Below are 6,000 nucleotides of genomic sequence, written 5' to 3' on the forward strand. Positions count from 1 at the left end.
AGATATGTTGAAGTTCTAACCTCAGGTACCTGTGAATGTCACCCTGTGTGGAAATTCAGTCTTTGAAGATTCTATGAGTTAGGTGAACACAAGGTCATTCTGGAATAGGGTGGACTTATTCCAATACGACGAGTGTCCTAACAAAAGAGGAAAAGAGAGATGCAGAGGGAAGATGGTTATACGAAGACAGAACTAGAGGTGGAAATTAGCTGTAGCTTCAAGTCTAGGGATACGTGGGGCTACCAGAAGGTGGGGGAGATACAAAAGGACCTAGCTAGAAAATATGGAAGGATTCTTATGCTAGTCTTCATAGAACAGGGCCCTGCTGACATCTTGATTTAGACAACAAATATCTGATGTCTAACTCACCCAGTTTGTGGCAATTTCTTACAATAGCTCTAGAAACTAAAACATGCATCCTAAAGGAACAACAAATAAAGTTATCCTTATTTCTATAAGGTATCACTTTCATAAACAATGTGTTATAGATTGAATTTTGTCCCCACACTAAATATACATTGAAATCTTAACCTCTGAACTTATAAATATGACCCTGTTTGGAAATAGGACTTTTAATTTGTTAGATTAGTGAGGTACTGGGGTGGGTCCTAAACCTAATTCAGAGTTATAAAAAGAACAGAATATTCACAGAGACACATATAAGTGGAAGGCAGAAGCCAAGGAATGTCAAAGACACTCAAGAGACTACCAACAAGAAAGGGTGTCTTCTAAGAGACATGCTCTGAATTTAGACTTCTGGACAACTGATCACTTGGCTGTCAGTTTGCTGTACTGTAGTGGCTTTTGTGGTGCTGTGATGCTGGTAGCTATGCCACGGGTATTTTAAATATCAGCAGGCCACCTGTGGTGAACAGGTTTCAGGGGAGTTACTAGACTAATAAATACTAGAAAGAAGGAACGGCAGACCACTTCTGAATGGTTAGCTATTGAAACCCTCTGAATAGCAGGGGAACATTGTCAGGTACAGTGCTAGAAAATGAGCCCCTCAGATTGGAAAGCATTCAAAATATGACTGGAGAAGAGCTGCCTCTTCAAAGTAGAGTTGCCCATGATGATATGAATGAAGTAAAGCTTTTGGGATCTCTATTTGTTGATGGGGCACAATTCAAAATGAGAAGAAATAGTTGCAAACATCCATTAAGAATCAGAACATAGAATGTATGAAGTATAAATCTATGACAATTAGAAGAAGTCAAAATCAAATGAGATGAATAAATAACACAATACCCCAGGCATCAGTGAGCTGCAATGAACTCGTCATAGCCATTTTTAACCATATAGGCATACGGTTTACTATGCCATGAACAACAAATTCAAGAGGAATATTGTTACATTCATCATCAAACAGAAGACTTCAGATCTATCTTGAACCATACAATGCTGTCTATAATGGAATAGCATGCATTTACCTACAGGGAAGACCAGTTAATACCAGTATGATTCATATTTACACACTAACAACTAAAGCCAATGATGATGAAACTGAAGAATTCTACCAACTTCTTCAGTCTGAAATTGATTAAACATTTTGCAATCAAGATATACTGGCAATTACTGGTGACTAGAACACAGATATATGTGGGAACAGACAATGAAGAAGCTCAATATCATCAGCCAAAATAAGTCCATGGGTAGTCTATGGAACAGATCATCAATTATTTATATTTAAGTTCAGGCTGAAGCTGAAGATAATTAAAACAAGTCCATGAGAAGTAAAGTATGACCTTGATGATAAGTCACCTGAATTTAGATACTATTTCAAGAACAAATTTGAGGCATTAGACACTAATGACTGACAATCAGAAGAGTTGTGGGATGACATCAAGAACATCACCCATGAAGAAAGCAAATGGTCATTAAAAAGACAGGAAAAAGAAAAGAAAACAAAAAGACCACAGTGGATGTCAGAAGAGACTCTGAAACTTGCTCTTGAGCATAGAGAAGCTAAAGACACTGGAAGAAATAATGAAATAAAAGAGATGGACAGGAAAATTAAAAGTGCAGCTCAAAATAACAAAGTCAAATATTATAATGAAATGTGCAAAGACTTGGAGTTAGAAAACTAAAAGGGAAGAAAGTGTTCAGTATTTCTCAAGCTGAACTAACTGAAGAAGAATATTTAAGCTGTAAGTTGCGATACTGAAGGATTCTATAGGCAAAATGGAATCCTGGTGTGGCATTGCAGGATAAGCAATGGACTACAAGATCAGTTTGAACAGCAAGGTTGGTGGTTCAAACTCACTAGCTGTTCCTTGGAAACCCTATACAGGGTCACTGTGAGTCAAAACCTACTCAATGGCACTTAGCAACAACAAGGGACAAAATACCGAATAACGCTGGAAACATCAAAAGAAGATGTAAGGAATATACAGAGTCACTGTACCAAAAAGAATTGGTCAATGGTTAGTCATTTCAAGAGGTACCATATGATCAAGAACTTATGGTACTGAAGGAAGAAAATCCAAGCAGCATGAAAGCACTAGTAAAAATTAAGGTTTCAGGAATTAACAGAATATACATTAAAATGTTTCAGCAAACTGATGCAGCACTGGAGGTGTTCACTTGTCTATGTCAAGAAATTTTGAAGACAGCTGCCTGGCCAACTGATTGGATGTGTTTCACATATGTGCCCATTCTAGAAAAAAGTGCTCCAAGGGAATGCAGAAATCATTGAACAATATCATTACTATCACATGGAAGTAAATTTTTGCTGAAGATTATTCAAAAATGATTGCAGCAGTACACTGACAGGGTTGTTGTTGCTGTTAAATGCCATCAAGTCAGTTCCAACTAATAGAGACTCTGTATAAGGTTTCTGAGGAGCTTCTGGTGAGTTTCAACTGTTTACCTTGTGATTCAACTGACCTTGCAGTCCAGTGCTTTATCCTACAGTGCCACACCAGGATTCAAGTCATATTCAGGAAAATATATGGAAGGAGGGATATAATTGCTGACATCAGATGTGTCTTGGCTAAAATCAGGGAATTCCAGAGACATGCCTATTTGTGCTTTATACACTATCCAAAGGCATCCATCTGTGCAAATCATAACAGACTATGAATAACATTGTGAAAAGCTGGTATTCCAGAATACTTAATTGTGCTCAAAAGGAACCTACACATACACCAAGAGGCAGTTGTTAGAACAGAACAATCCCCTTGTTCAATATCCCTACTGAATGGTTTAAAATCAGGAATAAACCCCATTTATTCAACCTGCTTGCTGAGCACATAATCCAAGAAACTGGATTACATGAAAAATAATGTGGCATCGGGATGGGAAGAAGAATCATTAACAATTTGTGATATGCAAATGACACAACCTTGCTTGCTGAAAGTGAAGAGGACTTGAAATACTGATAAAGATCAAAGACTACAGTGTTCAGTATGGATTGTACCTCACTGTAAAGAAAACAAAAATCTTCACAACTGGACCAATAAATAACATCATGATAACTGGAGAAAAGATCAAAGTTGTCAAAAACTTCAATTTGCTTGGATTCACAGCCAATGCTCATGAAGACAGCAGTCAAGAAATCAAATGACATGTTGCATTGGGCAAGTATACCAAAAAATACCTTTTCAAAGTGTTCAAGAGCAAAAATTTCAGTTTGAGGACCTGCATAAGTATTTTCAATAACCTCATATGCATGTGAAAATTGGACAATGAATAAGTAAAATCTTAGAAGAATTGATGCATTTCAATTATAGTATTGAAGAATAATCCTGAAAGTACCATTTACTGCCAGAAGAATAAATAATTCTGTGTTAGGAGTACAGCCAGAATGATCCTTAGAAGCCAGGATGATGAAACTTCATCTCTCTTACTTTAAACATATTATCAGGAGGGATCAGTCCCTGGAGACGGACATTGAAAGGGAAAAAACAACCCGGCACCACTCATCAACCACACGGCACACCAGATGGCCTGTCTAGAGATTTTTATTCAAGGTGAGGAAGAGGAAAGTGACCTCTGCCAAAGAAAGAAGGCAGGAGGCAGAAGAGAAGAGAGAAGAGAGGAGAGAAGAGAAGGGAGAAAGAAGAGAGGGCAGAAAGAAGAGGAAGTCAACGGGAAGGGAGTGGTCTTATATAGGTTCAACAGGAAGGGAGTGGTCATTGCTAAGGTGATTTAGCTCTGGCCTATCTAAAGCCATGTTGCCCTTTAAATTACGTGCCTTGTAGCTTAGGGCAGGGAAACAGAAGCCTAAGATTATAAAATGGAGTTGAAGGGAGGGGAGAGGGAAAAAACCCAGAAGGTACAGCCTAAAATGGTGAACCTGATATAGTAACAGACATCATGCTTAGAAAAGTGAAGTGTAAGCGAAAAAGAGGAAGATTCCCAACAAGATGGATTGACAAAGAGGCAGCAACAATGGGTTCAAAAATAATTGTGAGTACAGTACAGAACCAGGAAGTGTTTTGTTCTGTTGTGCAGAGGGTAGCTATGATCTGAACCAACTTGACTGCACCTAACAACAACAAAAGGCTCCTAAACTACAAGAAAATAAATTTCTGATCTTAAATGCCATCAACTTGTGGAATTTTTGTTGTAGCATCACTAGGTAACTGAGAAAATATGTTATTTATATGAGGTTGAGTCAAAAGTTATCCACACTCTGGCTATAGAATTTACTTTAATCAACTTTAGAAAAGACAAATACATATTTTTTCAAATAATGGAGACAACCATAACACAAAAAGAGTGAATAATATAGATACAGAACTTCCAAAAGATGAGGAAGCCAAGAAAATTTTGAGATAAAAAACTTTTAAACTAGGAAAAAAAATAATAAATTTCAAGGTAACATCGAAGAAACAAAAAATCTTCATATCAAAATAAACAAGGAAAATCATAAAGATTTAGTTGCATTAAGACAACAGCAAAGAGGCAGGGCTTGATGGTGGCTAAGGTGGAGGTGTAGTGAAGGTCGCCGTCAGCAATAACTCAGAATTCCAGGCAAAAAAGAGGCAGGACAAAGCTCCAAAACTCAGACCCACAGAGATAGGAATAGTTTAAAGGGTTGAAGGCTTTGGAATTTGGAGCTGAAGTAAAAAATCACGTACTTGTACTTTTGAATCTGCTGGCCGGGCTCAGAGGCCTGAGCCAACATCCTGGGCGAGACCAAGCAGCGAGATGAAATACGGGTGGCAGAGATGCCACGGAAACACGCCACGGGAACCTTGAGAAAAAGAAAGATGCACAACATACTTTGCCAATTTTGCGTGGTTCCGATTATATTTTTTTCGTTGGTGTTGGGTAATTGGTGCGCTCACTGTTTGCCCACCTCCATTCAGGTGGGTAAATGCAGGGGCTTGGCTGAGGGGCCACGACCTACCCTCACCGCTGGTGGTTTCTTCTGCCAGGAGCCCATGCACTCAGCCCAGGCTGAGACACAGATGAGCTTCCTGTTTGGGTCTGCCCTTTTTCACTGGTTTGGCAGGAGTCTTGGCGTAGCACTGTGGGTTAAGGCGCCACATTGCAAGGCCTTTTGAACTGCAAGGTCAGTGGTTCAGGCTCACCAGCCGCTCCTTGGGAACCCGCACACTCAGCCCAAGCAGAGACACAGATGTGCGTCTATTTGGGTTTGCCTTTTTTTGCTGCTTTAGCAGGAGTCCCGGCGTGGCTCTGTGGATTGGTGCACCACACTACAGAGCCTTTTGAACTGCAAGGTCGTTGGTTCAAGCTCATCAGCCGCGCCTTGGGAACATGCACACTCAGCCCAAGCTGAGATGCGGATATGCATCCTATTTGGGTCTGCTGCTTTTCACTGGTTTGAGAGGAGTCCTGGCATGGCGCTGTGGGTTGGGGCGCCGCACTGAAGGGCTTTTTGAGCTGCAGGGTCGGTGGTTCAGGCTCACCAGCTGTTCCTCAGAAACCCTATACAGGATCGCTATGGGTCAGAATTGACTCAACAGCGCCTAACAACAAGGAGAGGAGGGCAGAAGTGACTGAAAGAGAGTTAGGACATTAGAGACATAC

Source organism: Chrysochloris asiatica, unplaced genomic scaffold (assembly GCF_000296735.1).
Source record: "Chrysochloris asiatica unplaced genomic scaffold, ChrAsi1.0 scaffold00072, whole genome shotgun sequence".
Lineage (NCBI taxonomy): Eukaryota > Metazoa > Chordata > Mammalia > Afrosoricida > Chrysochloridae > Chrysochloris > Chrysochloris asiatica.